Source organism: Myxine glutinosa, chromosome 11 (assembly GCF_964187855.1).
Source record: "Myxine glutinosa chromosome 11, kmMyxGlut1.1, whole genome shotgun sequence".
Lineage (NCBI taxonomy): Eukaryota > Metazoa > Chordata > Myxini > Myxiniformes > Myxinidae > Myxine > Myxine glutinosa.
This window is the reverse complement of record NC_136271.1, coordinates 131,496,940-131,514,867: the sequence shown is the minus strand read 5'-3', so window position 1 is coordinate 131,514,867 and position 17,928 is coordinate 131,496,940. Positions and strand designations below refer to the sequence as shown.

Sequence of the window (17,928 nt, the reverse complement as noted above, 5' to 3'; positions counted from 1 at the left end):
AACAGAACAAAGAAAACACAGGTGTGGAGTCATCATCATCACCACAGGCAAGTGGCTGCGTATGGTGCGACAGGTTCATCAATCCTAACTATTTCCTAAATGACTTTAACAACTTTACACTACCCGGGGTCTTTCTCCGGCCAAACCATTGTCCCTCTTACACTATGGGTTCTAAAAACCAATTCCCATTGGCCAAACTGTGGTGCTTTTCAATTTGGGGTCTCACTCCCCCGATTCATCTCCCGGTGCCCTCGCACAATTTCTGGGCTGTGGCGTGTACCTCTCCCAGCGGGTCTACCCACCTGCACACCTCCACCACTGCAGTTGCCTCCGAGCTTACCTGCTCCTCACCCTAACCTAACTACCTGGGGAAGGCCCTCTGGCGCTCTCCCCACTCGGTGCCCTCTCTGGCACTGGGCTGCCCGATCCACACCCGGGATCCTCAGGCACCCACTCACAACTACCGGCTCCCAGAGCCCACCTGCGGCCTCACCTGGCCGACATCCTCACAGTGGTGGAGTGCCCAACCGACTACACACACTAACAGGCTACAGGCCCAGCCATTTCCACAACGCTAATGCACCCATCCACAATACCATTCTGTCACCCGCACCACAAATGCCAATATCCAACCACAATTTACCTATACCCTCTACCTAACACTTACACTACCCGCCCCGGGTACTCGTGAAAGGGGTCCACTCTTCCCCCATCCACACCTTCGCACCATGCACACCACTCCGTACCACTTACTCCAACTCTCTCCACACACCTGTACCTGCACACCTGTGCTCTCACACCTGGTGCCACCTGCACCCTTCTCTCCCCAAGCGCATTTGCGCTGATCCACAACACTCATTACTCACACACTGCTCCACACACCTGTCCAGTTGCACACCTGTGCAATCACACCTGTTCCATTCTCACACACACGGCATCATCTCAGCTAACTACTCCCTTCTGAAACTTGCGCTTCCCAGTCGTCCCTTTAAACTATTGCGCTCCCACGTCATTATCATCCACACTAATCTACCTGCGTCCCCACTACAGGTATCAGTCACTAACTAAACTTAACGTTACCTAATGTCATCTTCTAGGGCCCTATCAATATAACCTAACCCACCCGGGCTAGTTTTCACTGCCATACACCCCATAAGCTAGTGCGCATTTGCCCCCCATGGGAAGGGCGGCAGGGATGCCAGCCTTACCCACCGGGCCCATCGCTCACTACCAATTTTGCACATCAAATTTCAACAAATTAAAAATTTGCCAATCACTACCCATCATCTGCCAATCACTACTGCCAATCCCTTGCCAATCATCAAATTTTGTTTTTCTCTAATTTTGGGGCCAAAACACTAACCTCATCACCCAGTCTACTCACTAATGCCTCTCGGTGCGCCAATTCCCGTCCAAAGCCCGGCTTCGTAAAGCCAAGCCATGAATGCGGGTTGTTTGGTGCCAGCGGCTGGACACGTCCCGCATTCGGTGCAGGGACGGGGGCTTACCCGGGCCGAGATCCCACGCACCATCTCGGCGTGGAGCCATCCAATGTCCCGATCTCGACCTGCCGGAATGCCTCAACAAAAAGTGGTCGCCATGACGACCCTTTCTATCGGGCTGCCCGCTCCGCCTAGTGGAGCACGGACGCGGCCGTTCAAAGCGAGGCCCGGCACGCACCGAGGGCCCGCTTCGGCTAAAAGTCGACCTAACCTCTAACCTGGTTACCGTCGATGCTTCACCTGGGTTCTTACACGCATACGCTACCCCTTTCGTGCTCCTACATCCAGCCGTCTCCATGCTCCTCGTACCTTTCCTTACACACCCAGGTACTCTCATTCCACTCACAGCCTTGGTCACACACCTGACCACCGAACACTTTGGCACACATTCGTTGGTCGCACACCTCACCAACACACCTCTTCGCGCCCCCTCCTCTGTCACCTCCTCTGTGACAATCACAGGTGTGCTCTCATTCGCACACCCAACCACGTGCCTCACTACCAATTCCAGCGTGCATTCCCACTCACGCTCTACCATTCCAGGTGTGCATCCTTCCATCCCAGGTGTACATCCTCGTTCACCTGTCACAACCAACTCACTCTCCTTGTCACTCTCACTACTCTCACCTCCATTCTTGACAACGCACTCACCCTTACTCCCGACAGCGCACTCTTTCCCCATGCACTTGTCCGTCACACACCTTTCTCGCGCACACTCTCCCGTTACACCCTCTGTAACACTCACCACAGGTGGACACTCTTCCTTACTTCTGACAGCGCACTCTTTCCTCATGCACCTGTCCGTCACACACCTTTCTCGTGCACACTCCTGCGCACACTCTCCCGTCACACCCTCTGTAACACTTACCACACCGCGCTTCCATGTGCTCCCTCGCACACGCGCTACGACCGACTCATTCTCGCCAGCACCCTCACTCCTTGGCACGCACTTTTTCCTCACACACCCCAGAGTCGGACTTTCTCGCACACCTCCTTTTTCGCACACCAGACCTGTCGCACACTTCACCAATGGCCTCTCACGAACACCCGGGTCCATCTCGACCCCCAAGCTTATTAAATCACCTGGCGCATCATACGCACGACCATATTGGTCACCACTTACACCGGGTCCTCTTTCTCTTCGCTTCTCCTCCATCACCTGCGAATCCCTCATCCGGTTAATGAGCACATCATCACGATCCGAACACAGACTTTGGACCAATTCTTTTACTTCCTCCTTTATCTCTTTCTTATCCTCTCTCCGTCGCTTCTTAATTTCGCTCACCCCTTCTTCCACTTCTTCTAATTTTTGCTTCACCTCCTTCATCTCTTCGTGCGCCCCTCTAAGTTCTTCCTCTAACTCCACTTTATTTTTTTCTATGTGCTCCCGCACCTCCCGCTCTTTAACCTCCATCACCTCTACCACCTTGTCCATTTTCCTCGTCAGGTCCTCATGTACCGTCTGACACTCTTTTTTAATTACCCCTACGTCCTTTTTCATCTCCTTCTGCGTCGATTTTAACCCCTCTATTACCGCTGTGTTCTTCTTTACCTGTTCCCCCAACTCCTTTTGTCCCACTGTCAGTTGTTCTACTCCCAGCGTCAACTCCTCTATACCACTTTGCAATTTTACAGTCCCCTTTCTCACCTCCGTCTCCATGCGCTCCTTACAGTGCCTCACCTCCTCGCGCACTCCTCCGACCTCCTCACTCACTCCTCTTCTGATCTCCTCTCCCATCACTTGCATCTCCTGCCCAGATGCCACCCTCATCTGCTCCATTTCCTCCCTGTGAGCATCCAGTTTGGTTTCTACCCCCATTCTGACCCCCTCTATCTGCTGCTCCATTTGTTTAACTTCCCTTTCCGCTTGGTCCCTCATGTCCCTCAATTTGCCTTCCATACTGTTTTCTAACCCTATTAACCCATTTCTCACCTCTTTTATCCCGTTGTCTAACCCCTCAAAATTATTGTCTAACTTCCCAAATTTCTTGTCTAACTCCTCAAAATTATTGTCTAACTTCCCAAATTTCTTGTCTAATCCCTTAAAATTATTGTCTAACCCCTCACTGGTACCCCTCGCTTCGTCCCTCATTACCCCCATTTCGTTTCCCATTACCCCCATTTTTGCTTCTAGCCTCTCCATAAGGGCCCCCATTTGCAGGAGGAAAAGGTTCGAATCCACCAGGGGCGCTGCCACGGTCACGGGCGCGGTGACCAGCGAGGCGCCATTTTGCGCTCCCGCAATGTCGGGCACAACGACGCTATTTTGTGCGTCTGCTACCCTCGCTGCTTCGCTCTCCTCCTGTCCCTCAATTTGGTCCTGGACCGACCCTGCCTCACTCTCCACTACCGGACCCCAGCCGACTTGGTCTGCCATAGCGCGACTTTCAAAATTCGGGTTTTTATTTCCGTATAACAAAATCAAATTTCGCCGTTATAATTTCGTCGAGCGCAGTAAACGCGCTCCGGATCGATTCTACCTCCCAAAGTTTGGGCCTAACAAATTTAGTCCCGGGTCCGAATTCCACTCCTCGACACCAATTGTTACAGACGCGGTTGTGGATGTTAGTTTACCGAGCGGTTTGGTATGACCACGTCTGCACAGTTTACCCGATTATGCTCGAACGTTGCCGAGTCGCGCTACGCTAGGTCAATGAAGGAAAAGACACACGGCTGGATTACAATGACACGACACCAAGGGTTCAGTTCTCAAGACCTCCGGAGGAGGTTATATTAAGGCGGAAGGTTAGATTACAACTACAAGAGGGACATCATAGAAAGACAGGCACTTAGACACACTTATATTAACCCCAACAGACGACAGATAAACGGGACAAAAGGCTGACTCACACGGGGATTGATGGCAAGGAAAGGCAGGCAGTCGATGGCTCCAGGTGCACCTGGGCTCAGGGCAGAATCGACCCGGTTCGGTCCGGTCCAAAGATGCGGGGAGGTATCGTCGCGCTGGGGGTGGCGGTGGCTTCCTCTGCTCTCCGTAGTTCAGGCGCATCTGACGTCACGTCCGGTACGTGGCCGCGTATATCCGGCGGGGAGTGACACGCCCTCGGCTCGTTAGCTCCGCCCCAGCTGGAATCGGCTCGTTGCTTCTCATTGGGTGCGTGCGGGGGGGTTACCGGCTCCGCCCTTGACGAGGGGCTGACAGGGAGCCCCTTCGTGGTAACCTCGTCGGAGCGCATGGTCATGGCGGCTAACCGAGCCGGTGTGAGGACGCACACTCCCCGCACGCCGCGCCGCGCCCCTCTGTTGTTGTAGTTGTTGTTGTTTGGGGAAGAAGATGGGAGAAGGTATGGGAAGGTCCTAAACTCACTACTGGTGCCATATAATCACATTCTGGTGCAACGAAGAGTCAGAATTAATGGAAACGAGTCCTTAACTGACATAGACTAAGAATAACTAGCAAGATGTCCGAAAGTTGTCTACGTGAGATGCGGTGGACCTGGGCACGACATTTAATGGGGGAAAAAGGGGAAGGTCGGTTCTACAGAGTGTTGTTTACAGACAATGGGACTAGGGAATGGGGGATTGGGGATAGTTGGGGAGTATTGGGGAAATAGGGGAATATTTACAAGCGGATATGGAGGCCAAATGCCATATTCGCAACAGTATTAATATTGTTTTGTAATAGCATTAATATTATGATATGAATGCAGGAGAAACCCCCTTGTTTTCTCTCCCTTGTGGGGGAGAAAACCCCCTTGGGGAGGGGGGGGGGCAAATGAATGTGCTACAACCTTTATTGTGTAACCATTCGTCATCCTGTCAAGTTTGGTCATGCTGTTCCTACGATAGAAAAAACACCCCTATATACTAAATGGGGTCATGCTGATCCTATGATAAAAACAAAAACACCCCTATACACTAATTGGGGTCATGCTGATCCTATGAAAAAACACTCCTCTACACTAATTGGGATCATGCTGATGCTACGACAAAATACCCCACACATTAATTGGCCTCACGCTGATCCTATGATAAAAAAACACCCCTACACACTAATCGGTCAAGTCTGGATATAATCGGTCAATAACTGTAGGAGCAGTACCACAACAAACAAACACACAAACACACACAAAAAAAAAAAACACACACACAAACAATCACAAACAAACACACACAAACAAACACACACACACACACACACACACAAACACCGACACACAAACACACATTAACACACACACACACAAACAAACACACACAAACACAAAAACACACACAAACAAGCACACAAACAAACACACAAAAACAAACAAACACACAAAACACACACATAAACAAACACAAAAACACAAACAAACACATAAACAAACATAAAAACTCACAAATTAACACACACAAACAACCCCACAAACAAACACACACAAACAAGCACACAACCAAACACACACAAACACACACGCATAAACAAACACAAAAAACACACACAAACAAACAAACACACAAAACACACACACATAAACAAACACAAAAACACACAAACACACATAAACAAACATAAAAACACACACACAGACACACACACAAAAACACACAAACAAACAAACACACACATAAACAAACATAAAAACACACAAACACACACACAAACACACAAACAAAGACCCACCTGTCCCAACGGCACCCGCCCCACGGGCAGGGCTTCAATTGGGAAGTCCAAATGAAAAGGCAAAATATCAGAAATTGAAGGCTTTTATTTTATTTTAAACGATTCATATCAACATCCGTTGAATCATATCACACGCAAATCATCAAAATCTAAACAGTACATGGCGCCCGTTTTGAAAAAAGATTGAATTCTGCAAAACGGAGGCGGCCGCTGCACGTCTTTTTCAGTCGCACGTTTATGTGTAAAGAGTGTGCGCCGAATCTGTAACACGGAAGCGACCGCTACACCTGTTTCTCAGTCGCTTTGCACACGCTGCCATGTTACTTCGGAGCCGCACGTTTATATAGGAAGAGTTCGTCAGGAGACTATCTACTCTCTCCTGGTACGTAGAATAAACAGTATTTGTAGAATTTCAACAAAAGCCACATCACTGTTCATATCGGAAAATACTATTCCCTCGTGTTTGGAAAAACTGGAAAATTGGAAAACTTGGAAAAATTGGAAAAACAGTATGGCCTATTTTACTCCCAGGGGTCCCAGGAATACCCACCCAAAATATCGTTGCGATCGGTTGAGCCGTTTTTGCGGTACCTTTGAACGGACAGAAGGACATTTGGTGAATTATAGTAAGATGATGACTGGACCACAAACTTCCTTTATGAAGTGCCCTTTGTCTTGTACATCTTGGCTGTGTTATCCTCATCACTCAAATTAAAACATTCCACAGATGTAACTTAACTTAGGAAGAACAGGTCATTGTAAATATAGATATACTGTTTCAATCAGGTGGGTAATTTCTTCATTGCTTTTGGCAGAGTTAGCAGAATCGAGAACAAAAACAAAGAAGATGCGGTATTTGAACTGGATACTTTGAGTCAATTTGAAAGTGAAATCCACAACCACAGAATGTTTTCTCTAATTTCAAAATGACTTCCTTGAACATACCAATCGGCATTCCTTTGAGAGCCTGCCCTGGGTTATTAAAGCGAAACTCTTCGGCAACTTGGCTTTGTTTTCTCACTTCTGTTGCCTGTTATTTTGTTTTCAGCAATGGGACCTTCAATAATGGGATCATATAATAGGATGCATTATGCTCAGAACTGTAACAGAATAAAAGGAACATGAGAAAGAGAGAGGGGTGAACACATAAACAACTGGGTTGTATGACAAAATAGAGGGAGACTTGGAGAAATAAGGAATGTGAGTAAGAATGAGGGCTTGGGGATGACACAGGGTGAACAACATGGAAACAAACCACAAACTCTCAGGAAGGAGTTGGAAACTTGAAAACAGGTGGGTTTGGGGAGTGTTAACAAGGACAGAGAAGATCACGGTTGCGGATGGGGGGGGGGTGGGGGCGGTGATCTGAGATGTCTTGAAGCCCCAGAGGGAAAAATGAGATTGAAGAGACAGGTAGTTGATTCCACAGGTGAGGGAAAAGAGAAACAAATGAGTGCAGGCGAGCATCGATTCTGGATTTTGGGAGTTTCCGCAAAAGAGGGTTACTGGCAGACCACATGCATCCTGTAGAATCATAGGGGGAGGGAGTGGGAAGGGGGGGGGGGCAAAGTACGGAAAGGGCAGAGGGTGCAGGACCAGAAAGGAGAAAGTTGTAGATTGTGGACACAGAGAACAATGACCTGTCTGCAATGTCTATGTGATAGGCCCAGAGACTCAGCTTAATCTTAGAAGATACCAATGACCTTGATTTCCACTGTATCAATCTCAGCAAGGTGTGAGGCAGGGGCGCTAGCCAAGAGGAGAGAGCAGGACTCCATCAATCTGAGGATGAAAGCCTTGTAGGTGGATCGGACTTCAGGTGTGCCAAGGAAGGACTTCGCACGATGGAGGATTTCTAGTCAGTGATTGGCTTTGTAAGCCAACTTTGTTGTTTGGATGGCCGAAGAATGATCATGGCTGATAGTGAGACCCAAGAGTTTGAGTTGCTGAACCTCTTTGAGACGGCTGTTGAGAAAGTAGATGGGAGGGTTTGTGCAACGGTCCTTTTGGAGAGAGAGAAGAGAGTGAGTGTGTGGGATTTGTCAGGATTTAAAGGCATATTCCAAGTGTTTGACCAGCTCATGCTTCTATCAAGTTCAGCAAAGAGGGGAGAGGCTGCTGCCTGCCTATCTGAAGGATGAGGTATGTCACTGCAGAGGGTGGAGTCATCAGAAAATAGATAAAGTGGATTTTCCACAGAGTCAGATAAATAATTGTTGAAGATTAGGAATAGGACTGGGCCCAGAACACGGCCTTGGGGCATTCCAACCTTGACAGGGAGATATCCTGATGAAAGATCCTCAGAAGATCCTGATGAGGGTCACGCATTGGCTACGAGAGCAGAGCAAGTCAGTAAGCCATTTGTGGAGGTGGCTTTGGCTGGCAGAGGCAGATGGTTTGGAGAGCAAGGTGGAATGCCAGACTGCATCAAAAGCTCGAGACATGTCTAAACTACAGAGATGGCCCTGATCCCATGTCTGACATATGGGGCCTCCAGCCACCGTTGTGAGAGCAGAAGCAGCATATCCCAGGTAGAGTTACCTGGTCTGAATCCGAACTGATGGTCTGAGCTCAGGCCGTTGGAGAAAAGGAAGGATTTTATGTCACTCATAAACTTTCATGTACAGTCTCTGTCTTTACTTTCTAAATTTCTAAATCCTCTGCAAACCTCACCTGCTTGAACTCATCAAATCTCGATTTCGATTTCTTCAGCAACAAGGCAACCTCTTCAGAAAAGACACACAAACACACATCTATATTGCAACCTTTCCATCGAGTATAATCGTGAATCGAAGAGAACATTTTGTGCCGAGGTTTCTAAACAATGAGAACACAAAAATGATATGGACTTGGGGAGTTCCATTCCTTGCCCCCAAACCCTTGGTCACAATAAACAGGTTTCATATGGGGACTGGATACCTGACAGGGAGGGAACAGGGAGGAAGTAAGGGAAGTTTAGCTCAATTTCTGAATGGAATGCTGGATGCCAAGCAACAATGGTATGTGTCGGAAGCATGGATCCGCTGTCAGTGCAGCCACAGCATGGCAGAAAAGGCACTCGTGGTCAGATTTACTGCCAATGTCAATCGTTCATACAACCAACTCCGAGGAGCCGAGGCGCTCTCCTTGGCTTGGGCTCAATTGCCTTTCACTCTCTTCACACAAGTCGACATGCTCTACTTCCCTCTGCTCAGTCTCTCTCTGTCCATGCTTGGAGATGGACTTGTATTGTAGATTCACTTTGTAAAGTCAGCGCTGCCTCAATCTCCTGCCATGAGGCCATTTTATTGCAGCTTTGCATGTACCGGTAGAAGCATGATGACAAATTGAACATCTTCCACCTCTTCCTCCAGCTCTGATTGTTTTTTTTAATCCGTTTTTTTTGCCAATGGACTTGCACATGAAACATTCTGCATGAAGGTTAAGATCAGAACAACACTTCTTCCCTCAAGCCAGGTGTGTGTGTGTCACTTTGCTTCCCCACTTCAGAGCGTAATCTACGAACATCTGCATCTATCATTTTGCATTTAGATCAAACTTCAAACAATAACGATGATGATATATTTCTTTTTGAGTATTTTTCTCCGCAGTGCTAGTCTAAAACAATGGCTGGTCATCGGTCGGTTATGCAGTGGGTAACAGCACAAGCTGTAAACTTGATAACTTTCTGGGGTTGGTGCAGTGCAGGCATGATTGGCCGAATGGCATTCTCCTGCACCAAAGTTCCTTCTGTGTAACTTCACGTAGTTTAAATCATTCCTGAAAAACTGCAGCAACAATTTATCAGATTCTTTACCTCCGCCACTGAAGGTGGATGGAGGTTGTGTTTTTACCCCTGCTTGTCTGTTTGTGAGCAGGATATCTCAAAAAGTTATGGACGGATTCGGACGAAACTTGGTGGACAGGTTGGATGTATGACAAGAACGAATTGATTCGATTTTGGTGAAGATCCAGATTCAGATACGAGAAGTTTTTCAAAATTTTAAGTTATTCTTCACCATTGAGAGTTAGGGCCACAAGGGATATATAGTATATTTCAAAAAGTAGTGGACGGGGTATAACAAAAAACTTGGTAGACGAGTTGGGTAGGTGACAGAAATGAGGCAATTCGATTTTGGTTAAGGGAGATCCGACCTATCAGTGGGATACTAAACGTAAACTGTGCAGCCTGGCAGAGGTATGCGCTCTGCCAAGTTCCGCACCAGTTTAACCATATAATTTCCTCAATACAATTATATTACATAAAGAATAATAACAGCATCTCACTCCATAACCCACCCAATCTGGGAACCATTCTCTCGCCAAGGGATTGAGCCACGATACTTATCTTTTTGTATATTTTATACCATTAATATTTGTATTTTGCGACTTCTGATGTATCAACATTCTTTACCGTGAAGTTGTTTTTAAAGCTTAGGCTTTGGAGGAACTTTTTGGCACTGGCGATGGCCTTTTGGGGCCAAGGAGCATGACGTTTTTTTTAATGCCAACGCACTGAGTACATGGCAAGAAGCATGACCACAAAGGCCAAGATATGGCACTGAAAAATGAACACATCTGTGTTTGCGGAGCACCATTTGTTCAGACGACTTTGTTGAACTGCTGTCAGGTGAAATCCAGGAGCACTTCAGCAAACTGTATGTGGCGGTTGGGTGTAAGTTCGCAAGCTAGAGCAGCTAAATATCTGGAAGTTGGTCAAATGGAGTTCTTATGCGATTTTGATTCCCTGTTAATCAATTGAAGGTATGCAGGGAATGCTTGATATTGTATTACATTATAAAAGACAAAATGTTTGAGTAACTTTCAAGTTGGAACCCTTTTTTCATGGTCCAGAAAAGACACATGGCGTATCAAATAACAAGCTCATCACGTGTCAGAATAATTAGAGGATACTATACTGCGGCCTTCAGTACATCTGTTTATCTCTGTAGTTCTCTGCTCATCGCTCTACACTTTATCTTTTGTTCTCTCCTATAAATATCACTCAAATACATTCTGGGTAAGAATACATACGAGCTCACACAGGTGCGTGTGCCATGAAGAAATCTGGAGGATGGGGTGGGTGGGGGGGGGGGAGGGGGACAAAGCACAGAAAAAGCAGAGTGTGCAAGACCAGAAAGAAGGGAGACCACCCACCTGTCTGCGATATGTATTAATTTTTGTATGCATAGTTCAGGCTCGTGAAAGAACTTGTGTGAGTACACCGAATGGATCAGGACACAACAGGACAAAAGGAATAGTTGAGAGAAAGGGGAAACATCAACAGCAGCGTTGAAGCCCAAGATATAGCCAGACTTGGACAAACAATGGGTGTGGGGAAGAATGGGGGGCATAGGGTAGACAAGATGGATACAGAAGTAAACTCTCAGGAGGGAAAGCTGGAAAAAAGACAGATCACAGACCTGTCCGTGGTGGCGAAGTGATAGCCTCATAGACAGCTTCATCATGGGAGATTCCAATCATTTTGAAGGCCTTGGTTTCCAAGGTGTCAGGCTGAGCAAGATGTGAGGCAGGGGAGCCAGCCCCTAGCTGGGAGAGCAGCACTCCATCAAACTGTGGATGAAGGCCTTGTAGGTAAATAGGAGCTCAGGTGTGCCAAGGAAGGACTTTGTATGATGGAGGATACCCAGTTGGCAACTGCCTTTGGTGGCCACTGGCCAACCTTGAAATGTTGTTTGCCCAAGAAAGATCATGATTTCCAATGAGACCCAGGAGTTTGAATGTGTGAACTTCCTTGAGAGGATTGTTAAGAAAGTGGATAGTAGGGTTTGCCAGATGGTCCTTTTGGAGAGAGATAGTGAGTGTATGCGATTTGTTGGAACTGAAAGACATATTCTTGTGTAGACAAGTGTAGACCAGCTTGTGATTTTTTTTCAAGGTCTGAAGAAAGGGAAGAAGCTGCAGCCTACCTGTCTGGAGGATGAGGGATGTCACAGAAAAGGTTGGAATCATCAGCAAATAGATAAAGGGGATTTATCCAGAGTCAGAGAGACAATTTATGAAGATCAAGAATAGGACTGGACCCAGAGCGCTGCCTTTGGGCTCTCCAGCCTTGACAGCAAGAGGATATGAAAAGTTTCCGCTGAGAACCACACATTGGCTATGATAGTAGAGGACATCAGTAAACCATGTGTGGAGTTGCCTTGGATGCCATGGGCAGAGAGTTTGCAAAGCAAGGCAGGATGCCAGAGTCTATCAAAAGCACAAGATTAAGCTTATGTTAAGTTTTTCCACCTAAAAATGTGTCTGACAGCCGAGCAAATGTGAAAAGTCACAAAGGACAGATTCCAAATGGTAAAACATCAATAAACAGTGTCAAACAGGTTGATAATTTTAGAAACAGACATAGGGATTGGTGGACGTCATACAAATATTACATAAGCAAAGCATATATCTAATATCACAATTAGTTACCTGACGCTTATGCTAGATATTCACTTTAAGGAAATAACTACGCTATAATAAACATGTTTAACCCACTAGGAGTCATTTCCACAACAATAATTTAGCTAGTCCCAAGTTGTAACTTAGTTGTAACCAGTTATACTTATAGAAGTGCTCCTGAAATAGCATAAAACAATCTTCAGGACGTACAAGTACAAGTACAATGATTCAGACTCCTCAGTACGTTACATAAGTACAGCAAACAAATATAGCACAGAGACCTTGTGGAAACATCTTTATGTGTGATCCGGTGTTGTGTGACCGCCGTTATACCACAATAAATAAGGATTCAATTGAAGCAATCTTTAAGTTACAAATGAGATACATAAGATGCATATGGGTAGAAGGGAGAGGGATGGGAATTAACTAACGTCTTAAAAGGTAGTCTACAAATTACATCCATCTCTCGAATGCTATTAAAAACCTCGGTGCTGTCATGGTTGGAGTGTCTGCTCAAGTCCGGGAATATCATCCCACAACTACAGGAGATGCCAACCCAGAGCCTCCGCTGGGTATGTGGGTGGCCCCCTGCAAACCTCAAGTGGGGGGCCCCCTGCAAGCCTCGTGGGGGCCCCCTGCAAACCTCACATGGGGGCCCTTTCTATTGTAGGGCTAATAATATGGTGGCAGATCTTCAGGTGAAGAATCGATTCACACCTCGGTTCCAGAGGGGGTTAGCGAAGTATTAGATTGACCAGTTCTGTCTGTCTTTGCATGTATCTGTCTTTCCACACCATCATGGGTAATGTATTGTCATATGTCGGCTAAGCCTGTACCGATTGTAATCAAACTTGATAGGATAGTAGTATGGGTCAACCAGAGCGTGATATGTGGCCAACAATGAACCAAGTCAAATGTCAAGGTCATCAAAGGCTGAAAATCACATTTCTAACAATAACACTGGAATGAATCATCAGAGAAAGAAGTTGGTTTTTGCATTAAAGCACATCAGATCTATGAATTAAGGCACATCAAATCAAATCTGACTTCGGAATTGACTGTCAGGTTCCATTGGAATATGAAAATAAAAATATGACCTTAAAAATCACAATGACCAAAAATGAAAACATTTTAAAAAATCTTTTTATCTCAGAAACTGAGCTGCAGAAATCCTTCAAAATTAGTTGGTGGAACCCTCTTAAAAATCCCAATAAATCGCTAAAATAAAATGATGAGAGGAGAAATTCCGACAGGAAAAATGACGTCTATTCGAATTTCATGCAAAGAGCAAATGCAGATCTGATGATTTCTGAATCTGTCTAAACGCACATTGCTCTGGGAATAATGACCTGTTCTGCCGATCACCAACACACTGCGCACAGATGTAGTACAGACTGAACAGACAAAAAGGACCAATTCCTGCAAATAAAGGTCAAAGGCAACAACTCGAGAACAGAACAAAGTGAATGTCACATCATTCCGAAAAGTGCTCAAAAAGATAATTATTTTGAAGCATTACATGGTGGAATTGGTCTATTTTGGATTTCAATTCTTCAGATGTTCACTGAGGGGATGCAGAGAAGAGCATCAAACATGTATGAGTCATGGAGTCAAAATATCATGTCTCTCACACACACACACACACACACAACAATCATTGATGCTTTACAATTTTACCCTTCTACTTTTCCTGGATGCAAAATCGTCAATAATGTCATCATACTTCCGTATTCGTCCTAAGTCCTTCTCGACTGAGATGATGTCCAGATGTGACAGTCTGTCCTGTGACATTGTAGAACGCAAGTCGTTCTTTATGAGCTTCAGTTTTGAGAAAGAGCGTTCTGCAGATGCAACAGTTGCCGGCATCGTCAATAAAACTCTCAGAGCCACGTTTACATTTGGATAAGTGTCCATGAGGGAGTTTGTTTAGCTCAGTGTTTCAAGTGGAGAACATCTTTCCGGCGCTGAGTGGTGCAGAAGCTTGAGTTCTTCCGGTAGCTCGATGGGTTCCAAATCGCTTGGTAGGATGCAGCACACCTGCTCAAATCTACTGTCTGGTGCAGTCAGACAAAACATCAGCAACCCTGAAGAAAATTTCAACTTTCAACTTTGTCTGTGGGTCTGAAACTGGTTCATCTGCAGACTCGTAAGAAAAGTGCCTGGATTCGTAAGAACAGCGAACATCACACACCTGGATTAGGTCTGATGCAACATCCAACTGCATGTTCTTTGACTGCAATACCTTAGTGACTTAGTTGATCTGGACAAGTATATCGTACCAGATGACCAGACATTCTGAGGAATCTGAAAGTCCACACTTTCTTAACTCGGCCCATTGCCTCGCTGTAACATTTAGCATCCTTTCCTTTTGCAATGTCAGCCAAACTCAGTAGAGCAGCATAGCTTATATGAGCCTAATGCCGAGTATGTTAAGAAAGAAGATAACGCTGACTCGCGTCCTAAAGGTACTTCCGCAATATGGAGGAAATGATGTAAAATCGAGTAAATAATTCAAAGTAAATTTCATTCGATTTACTTTGAGGTCATTGGAAACCTATTTAACAAGTAATAAAAACATTAAAAAAGAAAAGAAAAATGATGTGGGGGGGTGGGGGTGTCTGTGCAAACGGGGGGGTTACTGGGAAAAGTATGGAAACAAGAAGAAAATCGATTATACTTGGAAAAATCAATGTCTGTTCAAACATAAAGATACAGGTTTCTATTTTCAAAGTCCGTCTATCTTTCTGAATTGGATGAAGAAGATGTTTAATGCATGGCAACAGGAACCATTAAAGATTTTAGAATAACGTGTGACGGACACGGAAAAAACACATAAACAACAACAACAACAACTCTGCCACGAAAGGTCCGGTTTTCGCGTGTTTCACTATTTTTCATCCTCATTGAGAATTGAGATTTACAGATAGAAATGCCATGTGGTTGTGTAGTGAGTGCATCATAATGTCTTTGATTAAACCCATCACTGAAGCGAATGGCAGCCGGTCGGCATGCAGGATCGTGTTATTGGAAACGTCTATGTTGCACAACTGGACTTTAAGGAAAGCTGATGTGGGAGGTCCCTATTTGTGGGTGGCTCTCAGCGGCTGCGGGCTCTGCGGGCACTTAACAGAGGCTCTGTGCCAACCTCACTAACTACTTCAGATGTAGCACCTGTGGTATATACAGTTGGACCCCACTATTTGGGGTTCTGCTATTTGCGGATTCCATGTATGCGGGGTTGATAAAATGCGAAAATTCGCGGCCGTGTTCCACGGATTTGCGGTTTTTCATGAGCATTGAAACAATTTTCATCGACCTTTGCAGATCATCATCGACTTTTGCGGGATTTTTCTCGCCATTTGCGGGACTTTCATCGATCCTTGTGGATTATTGTTGACATTCTCTGGATTTGCCTCACCATTCACGGATTTTGCCTCTTCATTCGTGTATTGGTCCTCTCTATTCGCGGATTTTCACATTTTCACAACTCGAGAACCTATCCACCTTTTTTCATTGAAACAATGCCCCACTATTCACGGATTTTCCAGGAACGTATCCCCCACAAATAGCGCGGTCCCACGGTATATAGGTGATCTGCAAAGGCCCGACTGTATATGGATGGAGATCCTCAATGCCAAACAGGAAATCAGAGCTGTCTCCCTCGACATATCTCGTGCCTTCAATACGGTCTGGCACCCCGCCCTTCTCACCAAACTCTCCTCGTACGGTATCCATGGAAACCTCCACACATGGCTTGCAGACTTCCTTTCTGGTCGCAGTCAACGTGTCGCCCTGATTGGAATTCTCTCTTCTCCCCTTCATGTTCAGGCTGGAGTTCCTCAAGGCAGTGTTCTGGGACATGTGCTTTTTCTTGTCTTCATCAATGATCTATCCGACTCTCTGGAAAATCATCTCGATCTCTTTGCTGATGGCTCCACTCTCTGCCACTCCATATCCCAACCCTCAGATCGGCAGGCAGCAGGCTTTTCATTCTCTGCAGACCTGGACAATATCACTAACTGGTCAAACAAGTGGAAATTGTCCTTCAATCCCAACACATCTCATACTCTCACTTTGTCTCTCTGAAAAGACCGTCTGGACAACCCTCCCATCTACTTTCTGAACAATACTCTTGAAGAGGTTCTGTCACTCAAGCTTTTGGGTCTCAATATCTGCCATGATTGTTCCTGGGAAAACCACATTTCCAAGCTGGCCTCCAAAGCCAGTCACCGACTGGGCATCCTATGTCGTGTGAATTCCTTTCTGGGCACTTCTGCGCTCTTCGCTACATACAAAGCTTTCATCCGCAGCTCAATGGAATACTTCTCTCCCCTCTGGGCTCGTGCTCCTGCCTCACACCTAGCTCGGCTTCACGTGGTTGAAACCAAAGCATTCAGAATCATTGGAATCTCCCGAGATGAAGCTGATTCTGAGGGCCTTTTTCTCTCTCTCACCGCAGGCATGTAGGTGGTCTTTTGTCTTCTACCGACTCCTATCCGGCCTTGCTCCCCCTGCTCTGTCGCCAAAATATTCCTGCAGGACACACAAGATCTGACACAACCCTCTTCTGGTGAAACTGCCAAAAGTCAAGACTCTCTGCTCACCTTCATTCCTCTTTTCTCCTGCCTCTGGAACAAACTCCCACACTTTCTTCAATCCCTCTCTTCCCTCCAGGTCTTTAAAACAGCTGTTCACCACCATCTCTTATCTTCCCCCATCCAAAACCTTGATCTTTTCTACCCTGGTTAAAACGCCCCAAATCCGCCTCTTTGAATCCCCAGCTCCTTTCCTCGGGTTCCTGGAAGTGTTCGTTTGCTTTTTACCATGTACCCCTCCCTCCTCCCCCAGCCCTCCCCCTTCCACAGATCTACCGACGTCCCTGTTCTCTTCTGTTAATGTGCTTGTGTGCTTCCCTCTCTCTCTCTCCCCCTATTGTCTCCCGCTCCATAAATTGCATGTTTTGTGTGTCTGTGCATATTTTCATGTTCAATGTGTTAGCTCTTTCACGAGCCTCGATTCTGTATGGAAAAAAAAAATTCGCAATATTATACATCATCAATGGCCACAATACTCGTGGCATCAATCCAAACTTCAAAAACCATGCCTTCAACTTACCTGGCAAACCACATCCATCAATACTCTTCAAACCTCTCAAAAGCTTGTTCCTCACCTCCTTCCCACATCATTCAACTCCAATGTATACCATCCTCCCAAACTCTTCACAGGGGCCTCTGTCAATGATGGAACCACCTCCACTACCAGCTCAAACCATATATATATATATATATATATATATATATATATATATATATATATATATATAATTTAGTGCTCCAACCTAATCAGCGAACGCCGTGACGTCAATGGCCACGTACGTCCGCTTTTACTGCCAAGCTTTGGAGGAGCCATCTCACA

General features: G+C 46.0%; 1 protein-coding gene across 1 annotated transcript in view; it reads left to right on the top strand.

Moving 5' to 3' along the window:
* Nucleotides 1-17,928, top strand: part of LOC144894359 (uncharacterized) — a 460,407-nt gene that overhangs the window by 81,678 nt on the left and 360,801 nt on the right. The window lies entirely within an intron of this gene.